Source organism: Chiloscyllium punctatum, unplaced genomic scaffold (genome assembly GCF_047496795.1).
Source record: "Chiloscyllium punctatum isolate Juve2018m unplaced genomic scaffold, sChiPun1.3 scaffold_225, whole genome shotgun sequence".
In the NCBI taxonomy this organism is placed as follows: Eukaryota; Metazoa; Chordata; class Chondrichthyes; order Orectolobiformes; family Hemiscylliidae; genus Chiloscyllium; species Chiloscyllium punctatum.
Genome location: NW_027309959.1, coordinates 359,722 through 375,063, shown reverse-complemented (window position 1 = coordinate 375,063; position 15,342 = coordinate 359,722). Strand labels below are relative to the sequence as shown.

Genomic DNA, 15,342 nt, shown 5'->3' with positions numbered 1-15,342 from the left:
TTTTGTTTTTAAATTAACCCAATATTTTAATTCTCAGTTTTCTGATCTTAATGAATACCGAGTAAAAAAAAAGCTTTGAAAATATTGAATCATTTTAAGTGTTGAGTTCTAACATTAATTGTTAGTTTATTGTCATTTCAATTACCACACCATAATGTATTTTAATCTTCGTAATGAGCATCAGGCGATTCACATTTCAGTTTAATCCATTATTTCTGATTGCAAGTATCATAATGAAATATTAACTTTCTTTTCAGGTCAACAGACCTGCAATCCACCAATGGTTTCTCATCCAAAATTCATAATAACTATCTCGTTTTCTTTCATTTGAATTCTCATATTAATGGAAGGAATATTAATCAGCCTTATCAATTAAGAAGTGGCTAACTATTTTTCACATAAATATTTCAGTTCTTTCCAACATATTGCACAATTACATTGCAATAAGGGTTTTCTCATCATTCTTAAATTTGCTATCAGCCATTTTAAAACTAATTATTGCAATTAACAAACCGGTAATCATTGTTGAAATCTAATATCTCCAACTTTAGATGAGGAATTACGGCTCAGTACATCAACTGATGCAAAACGTATTGCACTCTACAATCTCTTAATCTTACCAAAAATAGTTTGAAGTGTGGAAGCTTAGTTGGATTGAACTGACTGTGAGCAAAAATGCATTCTGAAGATGGGTCACTGGACCCAAAGCATTAACTCTGATTTCTCTTCACAAATGCTGCCAGATCTGCTGAACTATTTTCCAGCAATTTCTGATTTTGTTTCTGATTTCCAGTAGCCACCGTTTTTTGCATTCTTGTCCTGATTGTTTTTCATTTCAATGCCAACATTTCTGTTTTCTGATTATTACAATAAGAACTAACTGTTTTCATGCTAAATATCATTTCAATTTCATGTATTTCTTCCGTACGCAAAACAGAATTAACAAATGTTTGTTCTCGCAAGGTTTGTGACGGTTTATACCTCAGGTTGAGGTTTAGGGTGTAGGTTTGCTCGCTGAGCTGTAGGTTTGATATCCAGACATTTCATTACCTGGCTAGGTAACATCATCAGTGGCAACCTCCAAGTGAAGCGAAGCTGTTGTCTCCTGCTTTCTATTTATATCTTTCTCCTTGGTGGGATTGCTGGGTTTTGTGGTGATGTCATTTCGTGTTCGTTTTCTGCGGGGTTGACAGATGGCATCTAGATCTCTGTGCTTGTTTATGGCGTTGTGGTTGGTGTGTCAGGCCTCTAGGAATTCTCTGGCATGTCTTTGCTTAGCCTATCCCAGGATAGATGTGTTGTCCCAGTTGAAATGTGTTTTTTTTACACGGATGAAAAAAAAACACCATTTCGACTGGATCAACACATCTATCCTGGGATAGGCTAAGCAAAGACATGCCAGAGATTTCCTAGAGGCCTGGCACTCCAACCACAACGCCATAAGCACACACATGGATCTAGATGCCATCGCTCAACCACGCAGAAAACGAACAGGAAATGAAATCACCACAAACCCCAGGAACCCCATCCAGGAGAAAGATATAAATAGAAAGCAGGAGACAACAGCTTCGCTTCACTTGGAGGTCGCCACTGATGATGTTACCTAGCCAGGTAATGAAACGTCTGGATATCAAACCTAAAAATCAGCGAGCAAACCTACACCCGAAATGTTTGTTCTATTACAGTAAAACTTGAATTCTTAGAAATCACAATTTTGTGAAAATGAGGGAAGTTGTCTTTCGCTGAGTAGTCACATTGAATGACTAATTCTTTATTTCCAATTCATATGCATTACAAAGCAGTTTAATTTTAATTTCTGTATATGAATAATTGTTTCAAACATATCGAATTATTTGACTATCGTGACATTTTTATTTCATTGAGATCAATGTCGCTTCGGTCCATCAGTATTAGAAATTACTAATTATTTTAATTGGTCCATTACACACTGAACTGTCTAATACAATCCTAGTCCAATTATCACAATAAATATCTGAGCAGTTTCCCATTGAGTAACCATAGTAAGTATATGATTATAGTCCTGCCCATCCTGCATGGGAACATTATTGAGCGCTCTGGTAATGTCTGTACTAATACACCAGGAGGCATGGGTTGAATTCCCACCTTCAACAGAGATGTGTCAAAGCACCTCTGTGAGTTGGTTAGAACATATCTAGGTGTCTATTGAATTGCTTTTCAATCCAACATTTCCTCAACTTGTATCTGTTGTTCATTGCTATGACCACAATATCTGCACTTTATTGGCTTTAGGTCACTGATTAAAATATAAAGGGGATTATGCTGCTTCTAAATACCTATCAACTTTGCAGTATTAAAGATTCTACAGTGTAAATAATATTTAAATTGAGAGGGGAAAGATCGAAGAGGGATCTGACGGGCAATTTTATTCGTACAATATGTTTGGCACATATGGGATGAGCTGTGAGAGGAAGGGGCAGCGGCTGGTACAATTACAACATGTAAACGACTTTTGGACAGTTACATGGATAGAAAACATCCAGAGGAGTATGGAACAAACACAGTAAAATGGGACGAGTTTAGTTTAGGAAACCTGGCCAGCATGCCAAGTTGGGCTGAATGGGCTGTTTCTGTGCTGTGCCAATCTACCATTCTACAATTCAAAGTTGACTGTGATTGGTAAAGGAGAGAACGAGCGTGTGTTAATTCTGTTTTGTGTCCAGAAATAAAGTGGAATGAATTTTAATTTTGTCATGTAAAATAGTTCACTCTTATTGTGATTAAAAACACAATGAATATGAACATTGAAGTGAAATATAATTAAATCAATTCAACTATGTTTCCATGGTTAAAGCAGAAATTGATCTTTACAATGATTGTGAGATTGTACACTGCAATATCTTCACAACAGTTCTTGCACTGAGCCATTATTGCACATTTATACCCCTTACTGAACTGAACAATTATGAGAAATTAGAATTTTGAAAATCTATCTACGCACTTAGAAGAAGGAGCAATTTAATTTTGCAATGTGACTGTGCAATGTGTAGACATGAACAAGAATTATTGCAGTGAAATGTAATTGCAGTTCCCTGAATTTCTACGGCTGAGATTAATGCGATCATTCAAATCAGTAAAAGTCAGATACTTTCAAAATATGTTGGATGCAAAATCACTGGTTCCATTGTGGGATAGTTGACCTGAAAACAACAATATTGTTACAGTGGATTAAATTAAACAATACATTAAATTAAAATGTGGATCACGTTAGAAACACAAACAAATTATTCTGCAATTATTATAAGACTAATGAATTCAAAATAAATGCTGTAATCTGAACAAATAAATCAATTCAATATTTTAAAAACACTTTGCTCTGATGTTGATTAGACGTTCATTATGCTCAGTAAACTGAAAACTGAAATATAGTCGCGAGATTGATGGACTGGGAACAATAAATGAGCCATTCAGTTATTATTGAAAATAATTTATTTTTGATGAAAAATGCAGACAATACAATTCAAAAGTTATTGTGTTTGTTGAACTAAACAAGTGATGTAGGTAACTTCATTTCTCGCAAAAAATACAGTAATGCATTTCATTCAATTCAATTAATTGTAGAAACATGTATTTTTAATTTATGTGATTTTATCCTGATCAATGTTGAAACATTAGTACCTGAATTTGGAAGAAAATTATTGGTAAAGAAAGTGAATATCTGAGTGACCACAAGATACAGTCAATGACATTTGATAGAAAATCAATTTGCATGATTTTGTGATTATTGAACATTAATAAGTAATGTTGTAATAAACATTAAAACAAAATCAACAGTTCCAAAGCAGCTGTTTGTTGTAACAAATTGAACATAAAAACACTTCTGCAGGGCACATGATCTGAAAAAGCAAAAAATCTCTTGACGTGATATTTCAGCTAAAAGATACTTTCCTTTTTTTTTAAAAAAAAGGGGTACAACTTTCAAGAATTCAAAAGTTATTGTGTTTGTTGACCTGAACAAGAGATGTAGGTAACTTCATTTCTCACAAAAGAAAGTGGAATGGGAACTTTAAAATTTTTTTTAGCAAGAAACACAATGTAGCTTTTAGTGTAATCATTTAAATTAAAATGCATGTTCGTATGGAATTGAAATATAATCAAAGCAAATGAAACAGGATTAAAATAAACATCAACACGAATTCCATTATTGAACTAAAAATCAACTAGCATTGCACTATTACAATAAAAATCAGCATTTGCTATGATTGCAAAACTGTACAGTGCAATGTGTTTACACAAGTCAATGTATGGAAACATGATACTACACTTTGGGATGAATGTACTGGATTGAACTATTATTAAATATTGGATATAAGCAACAATTAGTCTGAAAAACAGTTAATGTCAAACATTAAATTGGTGAGAAATCTGATTTTACTGTGCAACTGTGTAAAGTGTAGACATGAACAGTAATTATTAGGGTAGAATAGCAATCTGACATGACTTAAGGTTTCATATTAATTCCATGATAACTTTGTGTTTTCACATCAAGAAGAGATAACATATTTACTATGTTTCATTGGTTGGTTTGTGGATGTTTTAACCTGGATAGAATGACTACATTTTTCATTGTAAGAAATAACATATTAAACTAAAATGGGAATCTCACGATGCTTGTCACAAAGATTTAACTGAATTACCGTCTGGTTAATGGAGTGACAATGAATTTACAATTAATTTTAGTACTCTGGCAAATTAAATGATTCGATATTTTAAAATTATTTTGCTCTAATGTTGATTAGACTTTTTATTGAGATCAGAGACATGAAGATTAAATTGCTTTTTTGGTAGATTGACAAAAAACATATTAGACATTCAGTGATTATTAATTATCATTGTTTTGTCATTCATAATTCTCAGTTATTCAAGAATTTCTTGTTTACATTTCTTCCCAAAAAGAATAATTTCATGGAATTTTTCATATCATCAATATTTACAAATTTGAGTCAGAGTTGGGAAGAGAATAAATAGATAAGGAATGTGGGTATCACAGCAAAAAATAGGCAACAGTATTTGTCGCACAATTATTTTCAAAATTTCTCTGAAAAAATGTATAATCGGTTATGCGCAAATGCTTGCAGCTACAAATACAGTGAGCCATAATTACACTTTTGCTGTGATGAATAGTCGAGAAACCTATCACAAACATTAGTAATATTCAGGAATTTCTTCATCTCAATAAATGTCAGTATTAGCTTGCTCATCTATTAATGATGAAGGGTGATTATTGGTCAGAGAAAGATGTGTGTAAATTATAAGAAGGTGCCTATTGCATATCTTTGGATGGGGTGTTATGGTGATGTTTGTTGTGGTTATTCATCCTGGGAAAAATAAGATTATTACAAAGAGATATTCAGTGAACAGTGATTAGGTGACCTTGAAGACCATCGTTTGGTTTTATGTGCAGTGATTAAGAGTAATTTGATTTCAGTAGCATTGGGCTATTTTGCATGATTTGGCAAATGATTAATAATCTTGTGACAAAATTTTGAGGATGATCATGAGCTGTATTCGATCCATCCAGTGGGTTGGTACAAACATCCTTCACTGTTTTCCTTCCCATGAGAGGCGTGCTATGCTCAGGAACTGGCTGGAAGCCAAGATGCCAGAAAATCTGGTTAAACCCCTCGAATACACAACTCTCAGGCTGGTTGTCACTGGATCCCCGGAACTTTTGTGACCTCTTTTCTGGAGCTGAATGATGCTGGCTCTGTTTGATTTCATTTGAGCAGGTTTCTTTTCGATCAGATTTCTGTGGCTGTCGGTGAATTTCAAACATTCAATTTCGGGCCACAGGTCACTTGACCTCAGTCAATAATTAAAATAGAGTTCACTTATTGTGACAGCGATGTGATAATTAACGGTGGCGTTTTAACAAATGAAATGATTAAACATTTTCCAGCAGTTTACACAGACATTAATTAGATATTCATTAAGATATGTAAACTGAGAAGTATAATCTAGTTGCAGGATTACTGAATTGTAAGAAAGATTTAGTTACTGTGTTTTCTAGAGGAATTGTTTAATCATTCAAATAGGTCAGCTCTTCCTGAATTCTATGTACCTTCCATTGGTTTATTTGTAGCGAACACTCATCTAGGACTCATTTGATTTGTCTTTTAAACTGTGTTTCAAGATTTCAACGGGACATTGACATTGATCTGAGCTGAGAAGTAGGAGATTGAGTTCAACCTGGAAAAGTGTGAAGAGATTCATTTTAGAATTTTGAATTTGAATGCAGACTATTGAATGAAATGTAGGATTTTTGGCAGTGTGGAGGAACAGAGGGATCTTGGAGTCCATGTCCATAGATCCCTCATAGAGGAGGTTTACCAGGATCCTGCCTGAAGTAGAGGGCACGTCTTCTGATGAAAGGTTGAAGGAGCTAGGGCTTTTCTCATTGGAGCAAAGAAGGATGAGAGGCAACTTGACAGACAGGCTTAGATAGAGTGATGAGAGGCTTAGATCGAGTGAACAACCAGAGACTCTTTTTCCCAGGTGGAAATGACTATCATAAGAGAGCATAATTTCAAGGTGAATGGAGGCATGCTTAGTGGAGATGTCAGAGGTAGGTTCCTATTACAGAGTGATGAGTGTGCGGAATGTACTCCTAGCAGTGGTAGTAGAGTCAGATACAGTAAGTGTATCTAAGTAACTCATGGCTACGTACATGAATGATAGCAAAATGAAGGGAATATAGGTTAGTTTGATCTTAGAAGAGGATAAAAGGTTAGCACATGGACCAAATGTCCTGTACTGTGTTGTACTGTTCGATGTTCTATGTACTGAACTGAACAGTTATTACATATTAGCAACAAATAGATTTTCAAAGCTCTATTAGCGAACATTAGAATAATGATAAATCTCACCTTGCTATTTGACTGAGCTATGTGTGGACATAAACAGGAATTATTGCAGGGAAAAGTAATTAAGGTTTTCAAAATTAATAAATTTGAAGTTACCGAGGTCATTCAAATGGCGGCCTTTGTGGGGAGCCGCAGAAAATGGGGGAGATACTAAATGAGTATTTTGCATCAGTATTTAATGTGGAAAAGGATATGGAAGGGATATAGACTGTCGGGAAATAGATGGTGATATCTTGCACAATGTCCAGATTACAGAGAAGGAAACCCTGGATGTCTTGAAATGGGTAAAGGTGGATAAATCCCCAGGACCTGATCAGGAATACCCGAGAACTCTGCGGGAAACTAGAGAAGTGTTTGTTGGGCCTCTTGCTGAGATATTTGTATCATCGATAGTCACAGGTGAGGCGCCGGAAGACTGGACTTTGGCTAACCTGGTGCCAACGTTAGGGCAAGAAGGGCAGTAAGGACAAGCCAGGGAACAATAGACCAGTGAGCCTGACCTCGGTGGTGGGCAAGTTGTTGGAGCAAATCCTGAGAGACCAGACGTACATGTGTTTGGAAAGCCAAGCACTGATTATGGATAGTCATCATGGCTTTGTGCGTAGGAAATCATATCTCACAAACTTGCTTGAGTTTTTTGAGGAAGTAACAAAGAGGTTTGATTTTGGCAGAGCAGTAGATGCGACTTATATGGACTTCAGTAAGGCGTTCTTCCCATAGGAAACTAATTAGTAAGGTTAGATCTCACGGAATATGGGGAGAACTAGCCATTTGGATACAGAACTGGCTCAAAGGTAGAAGACAGAGGGTGGTGGTGGAGGGTTGTTTTTCAGACTGGATGTCTGTGACCAGTGGAGTGCCACAAGGATCGGTGATGGTTCCTCTACATTTTGACATTTATATAAATGACTTGGATGCGAGCATAAGAGGTATAGTTAGTAAGTTTGCAGATGACTCCAAAATTGGAGGTGCACTGGAGAGCCAAGAGGGCTACCTCACATTACAACAGGATCTGGACCAGATGGACCAATGGGCTGAGAAGTAGCAGATGGAGTTTAATTCAGTTAAATGCGAGGTGCTGCATTTTGGGAAAACAAATCTTAGCAGGACTTATACACTTAGTGGTAAGGTCCTTGGGAGTATTGCTGAACAAAGAGACCTTGGAGTGCAGGTTCATAGCTCCTTGAAAGTGAAGTCGCAGGTAGATAGGATAGTGAAGGCGGCGTTTGGTATGCTTTCCTTTATTGGTCAGAGTATTGAGTACAGAAGTCAGAAGGTCATGTTTCGGGCTGTACAGGACAGTGGTTAGGCCACTGTTGGAATATTTCGTGCAATTCTGGCCTCCTACCTACCGGTAAGAAGTTGTGAAACTTGAAAGGGTTCAGAAAAGACTTACAAGGATGTTGCCAGGGTTGGAGGATTTGAACTACAGGGAAAGGCTGAACAGTCTGGGGCTGTTTTCCCTGGAGCATTGGAGGCTGAGGCGTGACCATATCGAGATTTACAAAATTTTGAGGGGCATGGATAGGGTAAGTAGGCAAAGTCTTTTCTCTGGGGTCGGGGAGTCTAGAACTAAAGATGGTAGGTTTAGGTTGAGATGGGAAGATATAAAAGAGACCTACAGGGCAACTTTTTCACACAGAGGGTCGTAAGTGTATAGAATGAGCTGCCAGAGGAAGTGGTGAAGGCTGGTACAATTGCAACATTTAAGAGGCATTTGGATTGGTATATGAATAGGAAGAGTTTGGAGGGATATGGTGGGATTAGATTGTGTTGGGAAATGTGGTCGGCATGGATGGGTTGGAGTGAAGGGTCTGTTTCCATGTTGTATGCCTCTATGACTCGATGACTCTTAATGAGAAAAAAGTCAGATTTTTACAACGAGTGTTGTATCAGAAATCATTGATTCTTTTGTATGTGTGATGATCTGAAAGAAAATGGATTTTTATATTACTGTATTAGTACAAGGGAACACTAGATTATTTTCAAATATGAAATTCACTGTAATTGTTAGCCAGAATAAGTTAAAGCTTTGTGTAATTATTGTAATGCTGATGACTTAATAATTGTTGTTAGAATTCTGAAAAAAGAAAATGTTATACTATTTGTCCTAAGAGTCAATAAATTAAATTGATATATGAACCACAATATACCTGTTAGCAAAACTAATTTAAATTATTATGCAATTATTGTCAAGGCAATGACTTGATAATTAGTGCTAGTATCTAAACAAATAAATTGATTCAATATTTTGAAAGCATTTTGCTCTGAAATTGATTGGATATTTATTAAGATCGGAAAACGGAGGGAATAAAATGCAATAGCTCGCTTGATTGGATTGAAGAAGAAAATGAGACAGTCCATGTCAGTGTCGGTTACCACAGCACAGTCGTTTTGGAGACAGGTCCCACCTGCAGATAGAGCTGAGCGATGCAGCAACCAACAGATCAGACCTAAACTCTACATTCATTCCACATCCAGTCGAGAATGGTGGTGGAGAATTGAACAACTCACCGGAAAAGGAGGTTCTACAAATATTCCCATCATCAATGATGGAAGAGCTGAACACATCAGTGCAAAAGATAAGGCTGAAGCTTTCTGGGAGCTAAATATCCAAGAATGCACATCCAAATGAAAAGGCAGGCAGGTGGGCAGAGAGGCTGGGGTTAGTGAACAGTAAGAAATGGAATTAAGTCAAGAGCAATAAATGACATTGGCTCAGATGATGTAGAATCTGTGTGGGTGGAGATGAGGAACCGCAAAGGTTAAAAAAAACATAATGGGAGTTATCTGTAGAGCTCCAAACAATAGTCAGGATTTGGGCATAAGTTACATGAGGAGATAGGAAAAGCATGTAAGGAAGGTAAGGTTACAGTGATCGGGGGGATTTCAATATGCAGGGGGACTGGGAAAATCAGGATGATAGTGGATTGCAAGAAAATGAATTTGTGGAATCTCTGCAACATGGCTTTTTGAAGAAGGTTGCAGTGGAGCCCACTAGGGAACAGGCAATTCTGGATTTAGTGTTGTGCAATGAGGCAGACTTGATAAGGGAGGTTAACGTGAATGAACACTGAGGAGGCAGGGACCATAATATGATAGAATTTACACGGCAGTTTGAGAGGGAGAAGATGGAATCAGATGTAACTGTATTCCAGCTGAATAAAGGCAGCTACAGAGACATGAGGGAGAAGCTGGAGTGAATTGACTGAGAGAGGAGTCAAGCAGGAAAGAGAGTGGAACAGTGATGGCTAGGGATTCTGGGAGTGTCCGGGTGACACAGTAAAAATTCATCCCGAGGAAAAAGCAGCATGGATCAGGGAGGGTGAGGCAACCATGGCTGACTCGGGAAGTCAGGGAAAGCATACAAGCAACATATCACATGGCAAAGGGCAGTGGGATGTCAGTGAAATGGGAAGCCAAAAAAGAACAATGGAGAACAATGAAGAAAAAACATAAGGAGAAAGAAGATTAAGCATGAGAGAAAGCGAGTGTGTAATATTAAAAACATGATTGCCGGAGTTTCTTTAGTTACATAAAGTTCAAAAGAGAGGCGAAAATGGACATGTGCTGCTGGAAATTGAGGCTGGAAGAATAGTAATGGGGAACAAAGAAATGGATAAGGAACTGAATAAGTACTTTGCATCAGTCTCCATGGTGGAAGACACAAATAATATCCCAAAATTTCAGGGACAGTCGGGGTGGCGGGGGTGGCGGGGGTGGGGGTGGGGCGGGTGGCGGTGGAACAGAGATGAGTGTGGAATATAAATCACGAACAGATCAGGCTTGGTCTTATTGAATGGTGGAGCAGGCTCGAGGGGTCGAATGGTCACCTTCTTCTTCTTTCTCACATGATCCCAGGACTGAGAGCTTTGTTTAAAATTCATTCACTAGATGTAGGTGCCACTGGCTAGGGCAAAATGTATTACCCAGAGAGCATTTAAGAGTCACCAAGGAGAAAATGCTAAAAAATTGAAAAATTTGAAAATAGATCTATTACCTGGACAGATGGACCACGCCCCAGAAGGTGATAGCTGAAGGGATAGTGGAGGCTTTAATTGTGAGCTTTCCGGTATCACTGGAGTCAAGGACTGTCCCAGAGGACAGGAACATTGCTAATATAACCCCCAACCACAAGAAGGGAGTAAGGAAAAAGAAGGGAAATAACTGGGTATTAATCCTGGCCTCAGTCATTGGTAAATTGTTGGTACTATTTTGTCAGTAATATTTAACGAACTGGTTATTTCAATTATAATGCAATCTCTACAAAAAGACCAAATTTTTTTTGACGACAACAAATTTTCAAACAACTTCTCTCAATCTATCTCTCCTTCCTTTTCATTAGACAACGTAGGGAGGCATGGAAACACTACAGTGATGTAAGCTATATGTAATACAGTGAGACAGGAAAGCTAGTATGGCTCATGTTGATTCTTGAAACCCACACAGTGAAGCAACACATTCACTGCATAATAAAGATTAGACAACATTTCAACCCCACTCATACCGGCATGACAGAAATAAAATGTGGGTTGGTTGGACAGGCTGGTTTTGTTTCAGTTGGAGTGAGGGGTGACATGACTGAAGTATATAAGATCCTGCATGGTTTGATAAGGTGGATGTGGAAAGGATATTTCCTCTTGTGGGTCATTCCTGAACTAGAGGGAACTGCTTTAAAATTGGCTTCACCCTTTCAGGACATAGATAATGAAATTTGTTTCCTCTCAGAAGGCTGTGCAACTTTGGAACTCTGCCCCAGAAGGTGGATTCACTGAGTATTTTTAAGACACCGGTTGATAGATTCGTGTTAAGGGGCATTGGGGCAAGATGGAATAAAAATCACGAACAGATCAGGCTTGGTCTTCTTGAATGGTGGAGCAGGCTCAAGGGGCATAATGGTCACCTTCTGCTTCTTTCTCACATGATCCCAGACTGAGAGCTTTGTTTAAAATTCATTCACTGGATGTAGGCGCCACTGGCTAGGGCAACATTTATTACCCAGAGAGCATTTAAGAGTTAACAATATTGCTGTGGGTCAGGAGTCACATGCAGGCCAGACCAGGTAAGGATGGCAGATTCCTTCCCTAAAGGACATCAGTGACACAGATGGGTTTTTCCTGACAATCAATAATAGTTTCATGGTCATCAACAGACCCATAAGTTTAGATGATTATTAAATTCAAGGTCCACATTTGCTGTAATGCGATTTGAATCAGGGTCCCCAGAATATTCGCTGGGTCTCTGGATTAACAGTTCAGCAATGATAACACGAGGCTGTTACCGAGCTACAAAGGGACAGTTTTACGGGTGGAAACCAAAACCTTGATCAAACTGGATTAAATAAAGGAGTGCTGATAGAATGGAGGAGAGTTGAAGGGATTGGGGGAAGAGAATTACCAAGTTTAGGTTCAAAGCAGCTGAAACTAAAGCCACCAACAGGGAGGAGATGAAAACAAGAAACTCTCATGCAGCTGGAATTGGATAAGTGCAGCTCCCTCAGGGAGGTGTGGAACTACACTGGGAGGACAGGGTGAAGGCATGGGTAGGTTTAAAAGCAGTGAACCAAATTTTGAAATCATATTTCTGAACATAATGTCGATGAGGTTAAAATGGAGGGAGATGTCTTACGTGACTTGCTTTAAGGACACAGACAGTAGAATCTGAGGTGATCATGAGGATGTGGAGGTGAATGTGGGAGACAAGCTGGGACTGTGTTGGAGTAGTCACTGTGAGAGGGAACAAATGCTGGATGGAGGGTTTCAGCAGCTGATGGACTGACACTGAGGTGAGCCATCGGAAACTGAGCAAGTGACCACCATCTAATAGGACAGAGAAACTGATCCATCAGCCTGAAACTGACTGACCACGTGGCTGTCAGTGACTCCAACACAAGTGAATGGAAACATTGCTCAGAGCCTGTTTCTGTAACATTCAACACAACCAGGAAATGGAAAGTGAATAATTAGCTGAAAACAAGGCGACTGCTCTGTTAGAGTCAAAATCATTCAATGTTCAGTTATTGAATATTACTGACTCTCAGAATATTCTAACCTGCAGAATCACAGTAAAAGGGGAAAGTAAACAACATTCTTGGCAAAGACAGAATGAACCAACTACTTGTATAAAACTAGCTCAAAACAAAGGTGCTGAATCCTCCACAAACTGACAAACACAGGTATATGACAAACACACCATCAGTTTGTAGATAGACAATGAAATTCTTCAGAAAAACACTTCCCTGCTTATGGTGTGTGGTAGAAATCATTCTCAGTGAGAACTGCCACTTATTTCCTTTGAAAAGAGTCTCTGTTTCCCTTCAGAAAAGCAGGTGTGTCGCGCACTTACAGACTGACTTACAGACAAAGGAAACCTGATCTGAGACTCGCAGGTTAATTAAGCTATTAGTGACAGTCCATTGCACACAAGAGCTTACACCACAACAGATTACACCACAACAGATTCTAGGGAAACCAACAATGAAATGAAAAAGGTGAATTAGTCTTAATAATCACGCAGCCTCTCTCGATTAAATAATTCTAGTCAACTTCCAAACATTTTAAAACTATTAATACCAATGCATACATATTTATTTCCTTTCCTAAGTTTCCTCCAAAAAATATATCTGACTATTCTCTTCAAAATATATTTTAAATGGTCAATTCATAATCACAATTCATTTCCAATTATTCTTAGAGCAAAACAACTTGCAAACTAAAATAGTTTTCATGTCAATAATGACACTGGAAACTTTCTTATGTAGTTTAACCATATTTCCAAATATTGTTTTGGTTCATTATTGCAGTGAAGCTAAAATTAAAGTCTATTTATTTTCTCTGATATCCTTCCATTACTTTATTCCCTAATAACAATGCCCACGGTGTAATGGGTGACAAGCATTAAAATAAAATTGAATTTTCAATGCAAGAACTGGTACAAATAATCACATATTATTCAGTTCATTCATTGTCGTTGATTATCAGAGTTATATTCATTGTATGATCATGTTAAATTCACTTAAATAATCACAGTACAATTCTCACCTCTATAGATATGTCAAAGTGAATGTCAAATTATTAATATTCCAAGTCAAACCAAATTTACATTTTGCTCTGTTTTATTCCAGGAATGACAGGATGTGTTACATTATTATGGGAAACAGGAACAAGTGAAGGTGGTGGCTCTCAGACGTGAGGCCTTAAAGCCAAAGGGCCAGGTGGTAGTTACAGTGGGGGAGGTACCTAGTGCCCCGCTCTCCTCAGAAGGCAGTGAGGATGGTGACACTGACTGGAACGGGTTAGATGGTGAAGCAGCCACGTATGGACAGAGGGACGACAATGGGTGGGATGACCGACCGCCCTATAAGACCCAGAAGGCCCTGTCTATGGCTCCACTGTGCATCAAAGCTCAAACTTGGACAGACAGTAGGGAGCAACAAGGGGAACTGACAGAAACGAAACCTGAACCGTTTATCCAGCTGAACGACAGATGTTGGTGAATGAACACCCAGCCTGACAGAGAATTGGTAATAATGGGCCTTATTGGGACAATATGGATGAATTAGTATATGTACACAGTCTCACCGAAAATGATGTACGGACCCTCCCTCAGCCCAAGATGCCCTGACGTGTACAGCAGAATCTGTCCCTGCAATAAGAGGGTGAGGGGGAGAGTCGGTTCCCCCAATGCACAGCCGATCAGTGGCTCCAGGCATTTACAGATATTACAGGGACACACTGGGGAGGGGACAGGCTGAATGGGCTAAAATAACTTTGGTGACTCAGAGACAAAAGGGTGATATCGAGGATCATACAGAAAGGAAGCCTGATGTATGTAAGGACCATGGGGGATTACCAAACCCCAACCTGTGATGATGAAATCGGTTTGATGTATTTAAAAGATGACATGGGACCCTATTTAACTGTAATTATAAACATGGGACTCTCAGTGGGAGATAATTCTAACCACATTCTGAATTGGGCCATGAGAGCTGAGGCAAACACAGAAACACAGGGGAATAGCTGCAGTACAGGGAGGGTAATCAGACCCACAATGTTACAAGGGAAGCAGGAAAGGGCACATAGACAAGGAATGTAGGCAGAGAGAGGGAGATAGGTGTTCATATTGTGAGTGGCCTGTGTTCATGTAGGTATATGCATAGCCCATGAATATTCATTGATGCGCTGTTAAGGGGCCAACACTTTCATGATTCTAACACCGGAGCATCTTTGTACTTTATGCCTCACCCTGTAGCTCAAATCCTCCAACCCTAACAACATCCTTGTAAGTCTTTTTTGAAACCTTTCAAGTTTCACAGCACCCTTCTGATAGGAGGCAGGCCGGAATTGCACACAATATTCCAAAAGTGGCCTAACGAATGTCCTGTACAGCAACATGACCTCCCACATCCTATACTCAATGCTCTAACCAATAAAAGAAAATA

At 38.5% G+C, this 15,342-nt stretch overlaps 1 long non-coding RNA gene across 6 annotated transcripts in view; it reads right to left on the bottom strand.

Moving 5' to 3' along the window:
* Nucleotides 1–3,294: 3,294 nt before the first annotated feature.
* Nucleotides 3,295–15,342, bottom strand: part of LOC140472033 (uncharacterized) — a 45,770-nt gene continuing 33,722 nt past the window's right edge. For 3 of the 6 annotated variants that reach the window (XR_011957348.1, XR_011957346.1, XR_011957347.1), the window contains 3 exons: nt 10,903–11,017; nt 6,101–6,228; nt 3,295–5,794 (listed from right to left, as the gene is read on the bottom strand). This is a non-coding gene — a long non-coding RNA (uncharacterized lncRNA). The remainder of the gene's footprint in view (nt 5,795–6,100; nt 6,229–10,902; nt 11,018–15,342) is intronic. The other 3 variants (XR_011957344.1, XR_011957345.1, XR_011957349.1) reach the window with 2 other exon arrangements.